This window comes from Arachis hypogaea, chromosome 12 (genome assembly GCF_003086295.3).
Source record: "Arachis hypogaea cultivar Tifrunner chromosome 12, arahy.Tifrunner.gnm2.J5K5, whole genome shotgun sequence".
Taxonomy (NCBI): domain Eukaryota; kingdom Viridiplantae; phylum Streptophyta; class Magnoliopsida; order Fabales; family Fabaceae; genus Arachis; species Arachis hypogaea.
This window is the reverse complement of record NC_092047.1, coordinates 75,572,170-75,590,012: the sequence shown is the minus strand read 5'-3', so window position 1 is coordinate 75,590,012 and position 17,843 is coordinate 75,572,170. Positions and strand designations below refer to the sequence as shown.

Below are 17,843 nucleotides of genomic sequence, written 5' to 3'. Positions count from 1 at the left end.
AGACTAGATTTGCTAAATTAGAAGCATTTTGTTCAGAGTTCTCTGTCTGTTGCTGAGTTGATGATGGAAAAGGTTTGCTATTGCTAAACCTGTTTCTTCCACCATTATTAAAGCCTTGTTGAGGCTTTTGATCCTTCCATGAGAAATTTGGATGATTTCTCCATGTTGAGTTATAGGTGTTTCCATAAGGTTCACCTAAGTAATTTACCTCTGCTATTGCAGGGTTCTCAGGATCATAGGCTTCTTCTTCAGAAGATGCCTCTTGAGTACTGTTGGATGCAGCTTGCATTCCATGCAGACTCTGAGAGATCATATTGACTTGCTGAGTCAATATTTTATTCTGAGCTAATATGGCATTCAAAGTATCAACTTCAAGAACTCCCTTCTTCATAGGCGTCCCATTACTCACAGGATTCCTTTCAGAAGTGTACATGAACTGGTTATTAGCAACCATGTCAATGAGTTCTTGAGCTTCTGCAGGTGTTTTCTTTAGGTGAATGGATCCACCTGCAGAAGTGTCCAATGACATCTTAGATAACTCAGACAGACCATCATAGAATATATCTAGGATGGTCCATTCTGAAAGCATGTCAGAAGGACACTTTTTGGTCAACTGTTTGTATCTTTCCCAAGCTTCATAGAGAGATTCACCTTCTTTCTGTTTGAAGGTTTGAACATCAGCTCTAAGCTTGCTCAGCTTTTGAGGAGGAAAGTACTTGGCTAAGAAAGCCGTGACCAGCTTATCCCAAGAGTTCAGGCTGTCTTTAGGTTGAGAATCCAACCATAATCTAGCTCTGTCTCTTACAGCAAAAGGGAAAAGCATGAGCCTGTAGACTTCAGGATTTACTCCATTAGTCTTAACAGTATCACATATCTGCAAGAATTCAGTTAAGAACTGAAAAGGATCTTCAGATGGAAGTCCATGAAACTTGCAGTTCTGCTGCATCAGAGAAACTAATTGAGGTTTCAGCTCAAAGTTGTTTGCTCCAATGGCAGGAATGGAGATGCTTCTTCCATGTAAATTGGAATTAGGTGCAGTAAAGTCACCAAGCATCCTCCTTGCATTATTATTATTTTCGGCTGCCATCTCCTCTGCCTGTTTGAAAATTTCTGAAAGGTTATCTCTGGATTGTTGTATTTTAGCTTCTCTTAATTTTCTCTTCAGAGTCCTTTCAGGTTCTGGATCTACTTCCACAAGAATGTTCTTATCTTTGCTCCTGCTCATATGACAAGGAAGAATGGCCAGAAAAATGATAATAATAATAGAGATCCTTTATACCACAGTATAGGGATCCCTTTGTGAGTGGAAGAAAAGGGGGAGATAAAGAATGTAATATAATGGAAGAAACACAACTGTGATGAGGATTGAGATGTGAGATGAGATGTTAGGATATGAATAGAATAAGATGGGGGAGGGAAAATTTTCGAAAATTATTTTGAAAAAGAGTTAGTAATTTTTGAAAAATGGTTTTTGAAAAATTGTTAGTAATTTTCGAAAATTAAGTTTTAAAAATTAAAATAATTAATAAATTAAAAAGAAATTTTGAAAAAGGGGAGAGATATTTTCGAAAATGAGAGAGAGAGAGTTAGTTAGGTGGTTTTAAAAAAGTTAAGAAACAAACAAAAAGTTAGTTAGTTAGTTGAAACAAATTTTGAAAAGATAAGAAGTTAGGAAGTTAGAAAAGATATTTTGAAAAGATATTTTTGAAAAAGATAAGATAAGAAGATATTTTTGAAAAGATATGATAAGATTAGTTTTGAAAAAGATTTGATTTTTAAAATCTCAATTAATGACTTGATTCATAAGAAATCACAAGATATGATTCTAGAACTTAAAGTTTGAATCTTTCTTAACAAGCAAGTAACAAACTTCAAATTTTTGAATCAAAACATTAATTGATTAGTTATTTTCGAAAATTTTATATAAAAATAAGAAAAAGATTTTTGAAAAATATTTTTGGAATTTTCGAAAATAACTAAGAATTTTGAAAAAGATTTGATTTTTGAAAAAGATTTTGAAAAAGATAAGATTTTCAAATTGAAAATTTGATTTGACTTATGAGAAACAATTTGATTTTAAAAATTTTTGAAAAAGTCAATCCAAATTTTCGAATTTGATGAGAGAAAAAGGGAAAGATATTTTTTTTTATTTTTGAATTTTTATGAAAAACATGAAAATTATGCAATGTATGAAATTTTTAGATCAAAACAATGAATGCATGCAAGAATGCTATGAATGTCAAGATGAACACCAAGAACACTTTGAATGTCATGATGAACATCAAGAACATATTTTTGAAAAATTTTTAATGCAAAGAAAACATGCAAGACACCAAACTTAGAATTCTTTAATGCTTACGCACTAAGAATTCAAGAATGCATATGATAAACATGAAAAGAAACAAAACAAAAAAATCATCAAGATCAAACAAGAAGACTTACCAAGAACAACTTGAAGATCATGAAGAACACTATGGATGCATGATATTTTCGAAAAAAATGCAAGATGCTTATGCAAGTGACACCAAACTTATGATATGACTCAAGACTCAAATAAGAAACACAAAATATTTTTGATTTTTATGATTTTCTAATTTTTTTGGATTTTTATTTTATATTTTTCGAAAATTAAAAGGAAAAATAAGGAAAATAAGGATTCCAAAATTTTTAATATGAATTCCAGGAATCTAGCCATGTTAGTCTAAAGCTTCAGTCCAGGAATTAGACATGGCTCACTAGCCAGCCAAGCTTTCAAAGAAAGCTCCAGTCCAAAACACTAGACATGGCCAATGGCCAGCCAAGCTTCAGCAGGTGATCATGGATCAACAGCGGGTAGATGAGCAACAGCTAAATTGCTCTTGCCAATAAATTGCAAGCCTCAGTCCAAATAAATTTAGACATGGCTTTACAGCCAGCCAGGCTGCAACATATAATTACATGGGCTGGAGTGATTAGTTGAATACCAATCCCAAAGTAGTTTGGGTATGGCTTTACAGCCAGATATGATTCAACATATTTCCTGAAACACTAGAATTCATTCTTAAAAATTTTGAAGCCATAGAATAATTTATTTTTGAAAACAATTTTTTTTTTTCGAAAACAGATGAGAAAATTTTAGAAATATTTTTGAAAAATTTTTGAAAATAAAATAAAAAGAAAATTACCCAATCTGAGCAACAAGATGAACCGTCAGTTGTCCAAACTCAAACAATCCCCGGCAACGGCGCCAAAAACTTGGTGCACGAAATTGTGATGTCCAGGCTCAAACAATCCCTGGCAACGTGAGCAACTTGATGTGCTGATCTCAATACATAATTGTCACAACTTCGATACAACTAACCAGCAAGTGCACTGGGTCGTCCAAGTAATACCTTACGTGAGTAAGGGTCGAATCCCACGGAGATTGTTGGTATGAAGCAAGCTATGGTCACCTTGTAAATCTCAGTTAGGCAGATATAAATGGATAATGGTGTTTTCGAATAATAATTAATAAGATAGGGATAGAGGTACTTATGTAAATCATTGGTAGGAATTTCAGATAAGCGAATGGAGATGCTTTTCGTTCCTCTGAACCTCTGCTTTCCTGCTATCTTCATCCAATCATTCTTACTCCTTTCCATGGCTGGCTGTATGCAAGGGCATCACCGTTGTCAGTGGCTACATCCCCTCCTCTCAGTGAATCATATGCTCACGCACCCTGTCACGGCACGGCTATTCATCTGTCGGTTCTCGATCATGCTGGAATAGGATTCACCCTCCTTTTGCGTCTGTCACTAACGCCCAGCACTCGCGAGTTTGAAGCTCGTCACAGTCATTCAATCATTGAATCCTACTCAGAATACCACAGACAAGGTTTAGACCTTCCGGATTCTCTTGAATGCCGCCATCATTCTAGCTTACGCCACGAAGATTCTGGTTAGGAGATCTAAGAGATACTCATTCTAGCTTAATTCATGTAGAACGGAAGTGTTTGTCAGGCACGCGTTCATAGGGGAGATGGTGATGAGCGTCACACATAATCATCACCTTCATCACGTTCTTGGGTGCGAATGGATATCTTAGAAGCGAAATAAGAAGAATTGAATAGAAAATAGTAGTACTTTGCATTAATCTTTGATGAACAGCAGAGCTCCACACCTTAATCTATGGAGTGTAGAAACTCTACCGTTAAAAATACATAAGTGAAGGTCTAGGCATGGCCGAGATGGCCAGCCCCTAAACGAGATCACAGGATCAAAATACAATCCAGGATTCAAAAATGGTCAAAAAGAGACGTCTAATACAATAGTAAGAGGTCCTATTTATAATAACTAGTCACTAGGGTTTACATGAGTAAGTAATTGATGCATAAATCCACTTCCGGGGCCCACTTGGTGTGTGCTTGGGCTGAGCTTAAGTGTTGCACGTGCAGAGGCCATTTGTGAAGTTGAACACCAGTTTCTGTGCCAGTTTGGGCGTTCAACTCTGGTTTTGGATCCTTTTCTGGCGCTGGACGCCAGATTTGGGCAGAAGGCTGGCGTTGAACGCCAGTTTACGTCGTCAATTCTTGGCCAAAGTATGGACTATTATATATTGCTGGAAGGCCCTGGATGTCTACTTTCCAACGCAATTGGAAGCGCGCCATTTCGAGTTCTGTAGCTCCAGAAAATCTATTTTGAGTGCAGGGAGGTCAGAATCCAATAGCATCAGCAGTCCTTTTTCAACCTCTGAATCTGATTTTTGCTCAAGTCCCTCAATTTCAGCCAGAAAATACCTGAAATCACAGAAAAACACACAAACTCATAGTAAAGTCCAGAAATGTGAATTTAACATAAAAACTAATGAAAACATCCCTAAAAGTAACTAGATCCTACTAAAAACATACTAAAAACAATGTCAAAAAGCGTATAAATTATCCGCTCATCAAACACCAACTACCAAGCCAACCAAAGCCACTCCAACCAAAACCAAAACAACTACACCAAGTACCAAGCACCACACCATAGACAACAAAACCAAAACCAAACTCCTCCATCTTCCAACAACCAAGTTGAAGAGCATAGAGCCGCTATGGAAAAACGAGATGAGAGCAACAAGGCTCAATTTGATGCCTTGAGTACCCAATTGGCTAACCTCACCAACTTTCTTTCAAAGATGAACATGTCAACCCAACCACTAAACCCCGATAACAACACGAACCAACCCTCGAGTTCTTCTAACCTTCCATCCCAACCCCAACCAAATCCAAGAGGCGGTCTCAATGCCATCACTCTACGGTCGGAACTACATTAGAAGAGATACCTCCAAGGGTCATGGGAGAAATTCATGAGGAAGAGGTAGTTGTTGAAGCTCCATATGAAGAAGAGGTGGTAGACAAAAGGCATGAGGAAGAAGGAGTAAACCTCAAGGAACCCAAGAGGAAAGCCATAGTGGATGAGTCCGTTCCTATTCCATTTCCTTCTATGGTGAAGAAGGCAAAGAAAACACCGGAGTTTGATTTGAACATGCTTCAAGTGTTCAGAAAGGTTGAGGTAACCATACCATTCCTTGATGCAATTCAACAAATTCCAAAGTATGCAAAATTTTTGAAAGACTTGTGTACACAGAAGGATAGGATAGGAGAATTGGAGACATTATCCTTGGGTAGTTTAACTTCTTCCTTGATGGAACCTATTCCAAGAAAATGTGGTGACCCTGGACCGTGCTTAGTGTCTTGTTGTATTGGCGGATACACCTTTCATGATTGTATGTGTGACTTGGGAGCCTGTGTTAGCATCATGCCGCTTTCTATTTAGGTGCGGTTGAATTTAGTTCCATTGAAGAAGTCGGCGGCAAAGTTTGCCTTAGCTGATAAAAGTGTGATCACAGTGATGGGGATAGCGGAAGATGTACTCGTGGCAACTCAGGATTTGGTTTTTCCGGTTGACTTTTACATCCTTGAAATGCCTCCAGCAGAAAATAGAAGCTCATCCTCCGTCCTACTTGGCATAGAACTCTTGAACCATTAGGATGCCGACTTGTTGGATGGGATTTGTTAGAACTTCCCAACCTCTTCTTTGAATTTCATGTCGGATCTCCGGATACTCATTTCTTTTGAGTTTAAAAGGGACCTCAGGGATCACCTTCTTCTTGGCCACAACATCATAGAAGTGGTCTTGATGGGCTTTGGAGATGAACCTTTCCATCTCCCATGACTCGGATGTGGAAGCTTTTATCTTCCCTTTCCCTCTTCTAGAGGATTCTCCGGTCTTAGGTGCCATCAATGGTAATGGAAAAACAAAAAAGCTATGCTTTTACCACACCAAACTTAGAATATTGCTCGCCCTCGAGCAATAAACAAAAGAATAGAAGAAGAAGAAGAAGAAATATGGAGAGGGAGAGGGATATGTGGTTTCGGCCAAGGAGAGTGTGGAGGGGTGTGTTGTGTGAATTTGATGAAGAATGGAGGGCTTTATATAGGGAAGGGAGGGGGGTTAAGGTTCGGCCATATGGGTGGGTTTGGGTGGGAAATTGGTTTTGAATTTTGAAGGTAGGTGGAGTTTATGAGGTAGGTTTATTGGGAAGAGTGGGTGGATGTGAGTGGTGAATGTTTAGTGGGGAAGAGAGATTGAGGTGATTGGTGAGGGGTTTTTAGGGAAGAGTGTTTATGGGGTTGTGTGAAAGAGAGTGGTGAGAAGAAGTGAGTGGAGGTAGGTGGGGATCCTGTGGGGTCCACAGATCCTGAGTGGATCCTGTGGGGTCCACAGATCCTGAGATGATCCTGTGGGGTCCACAGATCCTGAGGTGTCAAGGCATTTACATCCCTGCACCATTAGGCATGTAAAAATGCCTTTGTACCCAACTCTGGGCGTTCAGCGCCAGGTTGGTGGCCATTTTGGGCGTTCAACGCCCATCTGTGTGCCATTTCTGGCGTTGAACGCCAGAACCATGCCTGTTCTGGCGTTCAGCGCCCAGAAGCTGCCCATTTTGGGCGTTCAGCGCCAGAACTATGCTCTGTTCTGGCGTTTGAACGCTAGACAGATGCTCCTCCAGGGTGTGATTTTTCTTCTGCTGTTTTTGATTCCGTTTTCAATTTTTATATTTATTTTGTGACTCCACATGATCATGAACCTAAGAAAACATGAAAAACAATAAAAATAAGATTTAGATAAACATTGGGTTGCCTCCCAACAAGCGCTTCTTTAATGTCAATAGCTTGACAGTGGGCTCTCATGGAGCCTCACAGATGTGCAGAGCTTTGTTGAGACTCTCCAACACCAAACTTAGAGTTTGGATATGGGAGTTCAACACCAAACTTAGAGTTTGGTTGTGGCCTCCCAACACCAAACTTAGAGTTTGACTGTGGGGGCTCTGGTTGACTCTGCCTTGAGAGAAGCTTTTTCTGCTTCCTCTCCATGGTTGCAGAGGGAGGTCCTTGAGTTTTAAACACAAGGGAGTTCTCATTCCATTGAAGGAATATTTCACCTCTGTCAACATCAATCACAGCTCTTGCTGTGGCCAGGAAAGGTCTTCCTAGGATGATGGATTCATCCTCTTCCTTTCCAGTATCCAGGACTATGAAATCAGCAGGGATGTAAAGGCCCTCAACCTTTACTAATACATCTTCTACTTGTCCATAAGCCTGTTTTCTTGAGCTGTCTGCCATCTCTAGTGAGATTTTAGCAGCTTGCACCCCACAGATTCCCAGTTTCTCTATTACAGAGAGGGGCATGAGGTTTATCCCTGAACCAAGGTCACACAGAGCCTTAAAGATCATGGTGCCTATGGTACAAGGGATTATGAACTTTCCAGGATCCTGTCTCTTCTGAGGCAATGTCAGTTGGTCCAGATCACTTAGTTCATTGATGAACAAGGGAGGTTCAACTTCCCAAGTATCAATGCCAAATAATTTGGCATTCAGCTTCATGATTGCACCAAGAAACTTGGCAGTTTGCTCTTCAGTAACATCCTCATTCTCTTCAGAAGAGGAATACTCATCAGAGCTCATGAAGGGCATAAGGAGGTTCAATGGAATCTCTATGGTCTCTAGATGAGCCTCAGAGTCCTTTGGTTCCCCAGAGGGAAGCTCCTTATTGATCACTGGACGTCCCAGGAGGTCTTCCTCCTTGGGATTCACGTCCTCTCCTCTCCTCACAGGTTCGGCCATGGCGCTTATGTCAATGGCCTCGCACTCTCCTTTTGGGTTCTCTTCTGTATTGCTTGGGAGAGTACTAGGAGGGATTTCAGTGATCCTTTTACTCAGCTGGCCCACTTGTGCTTCCAGATTTCTAATGGAAGACCTTGTTTCATTCATAAAACTTACAGTGGCCTTAGATAGATCAGAGACTAGATTTGCTAAATTAGAAGCATTTTGTTCAGAGTTCTCTGTCTGTTGCTGAGTTGATGATGGAAAAGGTTTGCTATTGCTAAACCTGTTTCTTCCACCATTATTAAAGCCTTGTTGAGGCTTTTGATCCTTCCATGAGAAATTTGGATGATTTCTCCATGTTGAGTTATAGGTGTTTCCATAAGGTTCACCTAAGTAATTTACCTCTGCTATTGCAGGGTTCTCAGGATCATAGGCTTCTTCTTCAGAAGATGCCTCTTGAGTACTGTTGGATGCAGCTTGCATTCCATGCAGACTCTGAGAGATCATATTGACTTGCTGAGTCAATATTTTATTCTGAGCCAATATGGCATTCAGAGTATCAACTTCAAGAACTCCCTTCTTCATAGGCGTCCCATTACTCACAGGATTCCTTTCAGAAGTGTACATGAACTGGTTATTAGCAACCATGTCAATGAGTTCTTGAGCTTCTGCAGGTGTTTTCTTTAGGTGAATGGATCCACCTGCAGAAGTGTCCAATGACATCTTAGATAACTCAGACAGACCATCATAGAATATATCTAGGATGGTCCATTCTGAAAGCATGTCAGAAGGACACTTTTTGGTCAACTGTTTGTATCTTTCCCAAGCTTCATAGAGAGATTCACCTTCTTTCTGTCTGAAGGTTTGAACATCAGCTCTAAGCTTGCTCAGCTTTTGAGGAGGAAAGTACTTGGCTAAGAAAGCCGTGACCAGCTTATCCCAAGAGTTCAGGCTGTCTTTAGGTTGAGAATCCAACCATAATCTAGCTCTGTCTCTTACAGCAAAAGGGAAAAGCATGAGCCTGTAGACTTCAGGATTTACTCCATTAGTCTTAACAGTATCACATATCTGCAAGAATTCAGTTAAGAACTGAAAAGGATCTTCAGATGGAAGTCCATGAAACTTGCAGTTCTGCTGCATCAGAGAAACTAATTGAGGTTTCAGCTCAAAGTTGTTTGCTCCAATGGCAGGAATGGAGATGCTTCTTCCATGTAAATTGGAATTAGGTGCAGTAAAGTCACCAAGCATCCTCCTTGCATTATTATTATTTTCGGCTGCCATCTCCTCTGCCTGTTTGAAAATTTCTGAAAGGTTATCTCTGGATTGTTGTATTTTAGCTTCTCTTAATTTTCTCTTCAGAGTCCTTTCAGGTTCTGGATCTGCTTCCACAAGAATGTTCTTATCTTTGCTCCTGCTCATATGACAAGGAAGAATGGCCAGAAAAATGATAATAATAATAGAGATCCTTTATACCACAGTATAGGGATCCCTTTGTGAGTGGAAGAAAAGGGGGAGATAAAGAATGTAATATAATGGAAGAAACACAACTGTGATGAGGATTGAGATGTGAGATGAGATGTTAGGATATGAATAGAATAAGATGGGGGAGGGAAAATTTTCGAAAATTATTTTGAAAAAGAGTTAGTAATTTTTGAAAAATGGTTTTTGAAAAATTGTTAGTAATTTTCGAAAATTAAGTTTTAAAAATTAAAATAATTAATAAATTAAAAAGAAATTTTGAAAAAGGGGAGAGATATTTTCGAAAATGAGAGAGAGAGAGTTAGTTAGGTGGTTTTAAAAAAGTTAAGAAACAAACAAAAAGTTAGTTAGTTAGTTGAAACAAATTTTGAAAAGATAAGAAGTTAGGAAGTTAGAAAATATATTTTGAAAAGATATTTTTGAAAAAGATAAGATAAGAAGATATTTTTGAAAAGATATGATAAGATTAGTTTTGAAAAAGATTTGATTTTTAAAATCTCAATTAATGACTTGATTCATAAGAAATCACAAGATATGATTCTAGAACTTAAAGTTTGAATCTTTCTTAACAAGCAAGTAACAAACTTCAAATTTTTGAATCAAAACATTAATTGATTAGTTATTTTCGAAAATTTTATATAAAAATAAGAAAAAGATTTTTGAAAAATATTTTTGGAATTTTCGAAAATAACTAAGAATTTTGAAAAAGATTTGATTTTTGAAAAAGATTTTGAAAAAGATAAGATTTTCAAATTGAAAATTTGATTTGACTCATGAGAAACAATTTGATTTTAAAAATTTTTGAAAAAGTCAATCCAAATTTTCGAATTTGATGAGAGAAAAAGGGAAAGATATTTTTTTTGATTTTTGAATTTTTATGAAAAACATGAAAATTATGCAATGTATGAAATTTTTAGATCAAAACAATGAATGCATGCAAGAATGCTATGAATGTCAAGATGAACACCAAGAACACTTTGAATGTCATGATGAACATCAAGAACATATTTTTGAAAAATTTTTAATGCAAAGAAAACATGCAAGACACCAAACTTAGAATTCTTTAATGCTTACGCACTAAGAATTCAAGAATGCATATGATAAACATGAAAAGACACAAAACAAAAAAATCATCAAGATCAAACAAGAAGACTTACCAAGAACAACTTGAAGATCATGAAGAACACTATGGATGCATGATATTTTCGAAAAAAATGCAAGATGCTTATGCAAGTGACACCAAACTTATGATATGACTCAAGACTCAAATAAGAAACACAAAATATTTTTGATTTTTATGATTTTCTAATTTTTTTGGATTTTTATTTTATATTTTTCGAAAATTAAAAGGAAAAATAAGGAAAATAAGGATTCCAAAATTTTTAATATGAATTCCAGGAATCTAGCCATGTTAGTCTAAAGCTTCAGTCCAGGAATTAGACATGGCTCACTAGCCAGCCAAGCTTTCAAAGAAAGCTCCAGTCCAAAACACTAGACATGGCCAATGGCCAGCCAAGCTTCAGCAGGTGATCATGGATCAACAGCGGGTAGATGAGCAACAGCTAAATTGCTCTTGCCAATAAATTGCAAGCCTCAGTCCAAATAAATTTAGACATGGCTTTACAGCCAGCCAGGCTGCAACATATAATTACATGGGCTGGAGTGATTAGTTGAATACCAATCCCAAAGTAGTTTGGGTATGGCTTTACAGCCAGATATGATTCAACATATTTCCTGAAACACTAGAATTCATTCTTAAAAATTTTGAAGCCATAGAATAATTTATTTTTGAAAACAATTTTTTTTTTCGAAAACAGATGAGAAAATTTTAGAAATATTTTTGAAAAATTTTTGAAAATAAAATAAAAAGAAAATTACCCAATCTGAGCAACAAGATGAACCGTCAGTTGTCCAAACTCAAACAATCCCCGGCAACGGCGCCAAAAACTTGGTGCACGAAATTGTGATGTCCAGGCTCAAACAATCCCTGGCAACGTGAGCAACTTGATGTGCTGATCTCAATACATAATTGTCACAACTTCGATACAACTAACCAGCAAGTGCACTGGGTCGTCCAAGTAATACCTTACGTGAGTAAGGGTCGAATCCCACGGAGATTGTTGGTATGAAGTAAGCTATGGTCACCTTGTAAATCTCAGTTAGGCAGATATAAATGGATAATGGTATTTTCGAATAATAATTAATAAGATAGGGATAGAGGTACTTATGTAAATCATTGGTAGGAATTTCAGATAAGCGAATGGAGATGCTTTTCGTTCCTCTGAACCTCTGCTTTCCTGCTATCTTCATCCAATCATTCTTACTCCTTTCCATGGCTGGCTGTATGCAAGGGCATCACCGTTGTCAGTGGCTACATCCCTTCCTCTCAGTGAATCATATGCTCACGCACCCTGTCACGGCACGGCTATTCATCTGTCGGTTCTCGATCATGCTGGAATAGGATTCACCCTCCTTTTGCGTCTGTCACTAACGCCCAGCACTCGCGAGTTTGAAGCTCGTCACAGTCATTCAATCATTGAATCCTACTCAGAATACCACAGACAAGGTTTAGACCTTCCGGATTCTCTTGAATGCCGCCATCATTCTAGCTTACGCCACGAAGATTCTGGTTAGGAGATCTAAGAGATACTCATTCTAGCTTAATTCATGTAGAACGGAAGTGTTTGTCAGGCACGCGTTCATAGGGGAGATGGTGATGAGCGTCACACATAATCATCACCTTCATCACGTTCTTGGGTGCGAATGGATATCTTAGAAGCGAAATAAGAAGAATTGAATAGAAAATAGTAGTACTTTGCATTAATCTTTGATGAACAGCAGAGCTCCACACCTTAATCTATGGAGTGTAGAAACTCTACCGTTAAAAATACATAAGTGAAGGTCTAGGCATGGCCGAGATGGCCAGCCCCCTAAACGAGATCACAGGATCAAAATACAATCCAGGATTCAAAAATGGTCAAAAAGAGACGTCTAATACAATAGTAAGAGGTCCTATTTATAATAACTAGTCACTAGGGTTTACATGAGTAAGTAATTGATGCATAAATCCACTTCCGGGGCCCACTTGGTGTGTTCTTGGGCTGAGCTTAAGTGTTGCACGGGCAGAGGCCATTTGTGAAGTTGAACGCCAGTTTCTGTGCCAGTTTGGGCGTTCAACTCTGGTTTTGGATCCTTTTCTGGCGCTGGACGCCAGATTTGGGCAGAAGGCTGACGTTGAACGCCAGTTTACGTCGTCAATTCTTGGCCAAAGTATGGACTATTATATATTGCTGGAAGGCCCTAGATGTCTACTTTCCAACGCAATTGGAAGCGCGCCATTTCGAGTTCTGTAGCTCCAGAAAATCTATTTTGAGTGCAGGGAGGTCAGAATCCAACAGCATCAGCAGTCCTTTTTCAACCTCTGAATCTGATTTTTGCTCAAGTCCCTCAATTTCAGCCAGAAAATACCTGAAATCACAGAAAAACACACAAACTCATAGTAAAGTCCAGAAATGTGAATTTAACATAAAAACTAATGAAAACATCCCTAAAAGTAACTAGATCCTACTAAAAACATACTAAAAACAATGTCAAAAAGCGTATAAATTATCCGCTCATCAAACACCAACTACCAAGCCAACCAAAGCCACTCCAACCAAAACCAAAACAACTACACCAAGTACCAAGCACCACACCATAGACAACAAAACCAAAACCAAACTCTTCCATCTTCCAACAACCAAGTTGAAGAGCATAGAGCCGCTATGGAAAAACGAGATGAGAGCAACAAGGCTCAATTTGATGCCTTGAGTACCCAATTGGCTAACCTCACCAACTTGCTTTCAAAGATGAACATGTCAACCCAACCACTAAACCCCGATAACAACACGAACCAACCCTCGAGTTCTTCTAACCTTCCATCCCAACCCCAACCAAATCCAAGAGGCGGTCTCAATGCCATCACTCTACGGTCGGAACTACATTAGAAGAGATACCTCCAAGGGTAATGGGAGAAATTCATGAGGAAGAGGTAGTTGTTGAAGCTCCATATGAAGAAGAGGTGGTAGACAAAAGGCATGAGGAAGAAGGAGTAAACCTCAAGGAACCCAAGAGGAAAGCCATAGTGGATGAGTCCGTTCCTATTCCATTTCCTTCTATGGTGAAGAAGGCAAAGAAAACACCGGAGTTTGATTTGAACATGCTTCAAGTGTTCAGAAAGGTTGAGGTAACCATACCACTCCTTGATGCAATTCAACAAATTCCAAAGTATGCAAAATTTTTGAAAGACTTGTGTACACAGAAGGATAGGATAGGAGAATTGGAGACATTATCCTTGGGTAGTTTAACTTCTTCCTTGATGGAACCTATTCCAAGAAAATGTGGTGACCCTGGACCGTGCTTAGTGTCTTGTTGTATTGGCGGATACACCTTTCATGATTGTATGTGTGACTTGGGAGCCTGTGTTAGCATCATGCCGCTTTCTATTTAGGTGCGGTTGAATTTAGCTCCATTGAAGAAGTCGGCGGCGAAGTTTGCCTTAGCTGATAAAAGTGTGATCACAGTGATGGGGATAGCGGAAGATGTACTCGTGGCAACTCAGGATTTGGTTTTTCCGGTTGACTTTTACATCCTTGAAATGCCTCCAGCAGAAAATAGAAGCTCATCCTCCGTCCTACTTGGCATAGAACTCTTGAACCATTAGGATGCCGACTTGTTGGATGGGATTTGTTAGAACTTCCCAACCTCTTCTTTGAATTTCATGTCGGATCTCCGGATACTCATTTCTTTTGAGTTTAAAAGGGACCTCAGGGATCACCTTCTTCTTGGCCACAACATCATAGAAGTGGTCTTGATGGGCTTTGGAGATGAACCTTTCCATCTCCCATGACTCGGATGTGGAAGCTTTTATCTTCCCTTTCCCTCTTCTAGAGGATTCTCCGGTCTTAGGTGCCATCAATGGTAATGGAAAAACAAAAAAGCTATGCTTTTACCACACCAAACTTAGAATATTGCTCGCCCTCGAGCAATAAACAAAAGAATAGAAGAAGAAGAAGAAGAAATATGGAGAGGGAGAGGGATATGTGGTTTCGGCCAAGGAGAGTGTGGAGGGGTGTGTTGTGTGAATTTGATGAAGAATGGAGGGCTTTATATAGGGAAGGGAGGGGGGTTAAGGTTCGGCCATATGGGTGGGTTTGGGTGGGAAATTGGTTTTGAATTTTGAAGGTAGGTGGAGTTTATGAGGTAGGTTTATTGGGAAGAGTGGGTGGATGTGAGTGGTGAAGGTTTAGTGGGGAAGAGAGATTGAGGTGATTGGTGAGGGGTTTTTAGGGAAGAGTGTTTATGGGGTTGTGTGAAAGAAAGTGGTGAGAAGAAGTGAGTGGAGGTAGGTGGGGATCCTGTGGGGTCCACAGATCCTGAGATGATCCTGTGGGGTCCACAGATCCTGAGGTGTCAAGGCATTTACATCCCTGCACCATTAGGCATGTAAAAATGCCTTTGTACCCAACTCTGGGCGTTCAGCGCCAGGTTGGTGGCCATTTTGGGCGTTCAACGCCCATCTGTGTGCCATTTCTGGCGTTGAACGCCAGAACCATGCCTGTTCTGGCGTTCAGCGCCCAGAAGCTGCCCATTTTGGGCGTTCAGCGCCAGAACTATGCTCTGTTCTGGCGTTTGAACGCCAGACAGATGCTCCTCCAGGGTGTGATTTTTCTTCTGCTGTTTTTGATTCCGTTTTCAATTTTTATATTTATTTTGTGACTCCACATGATCATGAACCTAAGAAAACATGAAAAACAATAAAAATAAGATTTAGATAAACATTGGGTTGCCTCCCAACAAGCGCTTCTTTAATGTCAATAGCTTGACAGTGGGCTCTCATGAAGCCTCACAGATGTGCAGAGCTTTGTTGAGACTCTCCAACACCAAATTTAGAGTTTGGATATGGGAGTTCAACACCAAACTTAGAGTTTGGTTGTGGCCTCCCAACACCAAACTTAGAGTTTGACTGTGGGGGCTCTGGTTGACTCTGCCTTGAGAGAAGCTTTTTCTGCTTCCTCTCCATGGTTGCAGAGGGAGGTCCTTGAGTTTTAAACACAAGGGAGTTCTCATTCCATTGAAGGAATATTTCACCTCTGTCAACATCAATCACAGCTCTTGCTGTGGCCAGGAAAGGTCTTCCTAGGATGATGGATTCATCCTCTTCCTTTCCAGTATCCAGGACTATGAAATCAGCAGGGATGTAAAGGCCCTCAACCTTTACTAATACATCTTCTACTTGTCCATAAGCCTGTTTTCTTGAGCTGTCTGCCATCTCTAGTGAGATTTTAGCAGCTTGCACCCCATAGATTCCCAGTTTCTCTATTACAGAGAGGGGCATGAGGTTTATCCCTGAACCAAGGTCACACAGAGCCTTAAAGATCATGGTGCCTATGGTACAAGGGATTATGAACTTTCCAGGATCCTGTCTCTTCTGAGGCAATGTCAGTTGATCCAGATCACTTAGTTCATTGATGAACAAGGGAGGTTCAACTTCCCAAGTATCAATGCCAAATAATTTGGCATTCAGCTTCATGATTGCACCAAGAAACTTGGCAGTTTGCTCTTCAGTAACATCCTCATTCTCTTCAGAAGAGGAATACTCATCAGAGCTCATGAAGGGCATAAGGAGGTTCAATGGAATCTCTATGGTCTCTAGATGAGCCTCAGAGTCCTTTGGTTCCCCAGAGGGAAGCTCCTTATTGATCACTGGACGTCCCAGGAGGTCTTCCTCCTTGGGATTCACGTCCTCTCCTCTCCTCACAGGTTCGGCCATGGCGCTTATGTCAATGGCCTCGCACTCTCCTTTTGGGTTCTCTTCTGTATTGCTTGGGAGAGTACTAGGAGGGATTTCAGTGATCCTTTTACTCAGCTGGCCCACTTGTGCTTCCAGATTTCTAATGGAAGACCTTGTTTCATTCATAAAACTTACAGTGGCCTTAGATAGATCAGAGACTAGATTTGCTAAATTAGAAGCATTTTGTTCAGAGTTCTCTGTCTGTTGCTGAGTTGATGATGGAAAAGGTTTGCTATTGCTAAACCTGTTTCTTCCACCATTATTAAAGCCTTGTTGAGGCTTTTGATCCTTCCATGAGAAATTTGGATGATTTCTCCATGTTGAGTTATAGGTGTTTCCATAAGGTTCACCTAAGTAATTTACCTCTGCTATTGCAGGGTTCTCAGGATCATAGGCTTCTTCTTCAGAAGATGCCTCTTGAGTACTGTTGGATGCAGCTTGCATTCCATGCAGACTCTGAGAGATCATATTGACTTGCTGAGTCAATATTTTATTCTGAGCCAATATGGCATTCAGAGTATCAACTTCAAGAACTCCCTTCTTCATAGGCGTCCCATTACTCACAGGATTCCTTTCAGAAGTGTACATGAACTGGTTATTAGCAACCATGTCAATGAGTTCTTGAGCTTCTGCAGGTGTTTTCTTTAGGTGAATGGATCCACCTGCAGAAGTGTCCAATGACATCTTAGATAACTCAGACAGACCATCATAGAATATATCTAGGATGGTCCATTCTGAAAGCATGTCAGAAGGACACTTTTTGGTCAACTGTTTGTATCTTTCCCAAGCTTCATAGAGAGATTCACCTTCTTTCTGTCTGAAGGTTTGAACATCAGCTCTAAGCTTGCTCAGCTTTTGAGGAGGAAAGTACTTGGCTAAGAAAGCCGTGACCAGCTTATCCCAAGAGTTCAGGCTGTCTTTAGGTTGAGAATCCAACCATAATCTAGCTCTGTCTCTTACAGCAAAAGGGAAAAGCATGAGCCTGTAGACTTCAGGATTTACTCCATTAGTCTTAACAGTATCACATATCTGCAAGAATTCAGTTAAGAACTGAAAAGGATCTTCAGATGGAAGTCCATGAAACTTGCAGTTCTGCTGCATCAGAGAAACTAATTGAGGTTTCAGCTCAAAGTTGTTTGCTCCAATGGCAGGAATGGAGATGCTTCTTCCATGTAAATTGGAATTAGGTGCAGTAAAGTCACCAAGCATCCTCCTTGCATTATTATTATTTTCGGCTGCCATCTCCTCTGCCTGTTTGAAAATTTCTGAAAGGTTATCTCTGGATTGTTGTATTTTAGCTTCTCTTAATTTTCTCTTCAGAGTCCTTTCAGGTTCTGGATCTGCTTCCACAAGAATGTTCTTATCTTTGCTCCTGCTCATATGACAAGGAAGAATGGCCAGAAAAATGATAATAATAATAGAGAT

The 17,843-nt window shown here is 39.7% G+C and overlaps 3 non-coding genes across 3 annotated transcripts; all 3 read left to right on the top strand.

Annotated features, from left to right (window-relative positions):
• The first annotated feature begins 583 nt into the window (after positions 1–583).
• Positions 584–691, top strand: LOC112731366 (small nucleolar RNA R71). Its single transcript, XR_003167147.1, has one exon. It is a non-coding gene; the product is annotated as a small nucleolar RNA R71 (small nucleolar RNA).
• An 8,193-nt stretch (positions 692–8,884) lies between these two features.
• On the top strand, positions 8,885–8,992 carry LOC112731645 (small nucleolar RNA R71). Its single transcript, XR_003167415.1, has one exon. It is a non-coding gene; the product is annotated as a small nucleolar RNA R71 (small nucleolar RNA).
• An 8,164-nt stretch (positions 8,993–17,156) lies between these two features.
• Positions 17,157–17,264, top strand: LOC112731643 (small nucleolar RNA R71). Its single transcript, XR_003167414.1, has one exon. It is a non-coding gene; the product is annotated as a small nucleolar RNA R71 (small nucleolar RNA).
• The last annotated feature ends 579 nt before the right edge of the window (positions 17,265–17,843 follow it).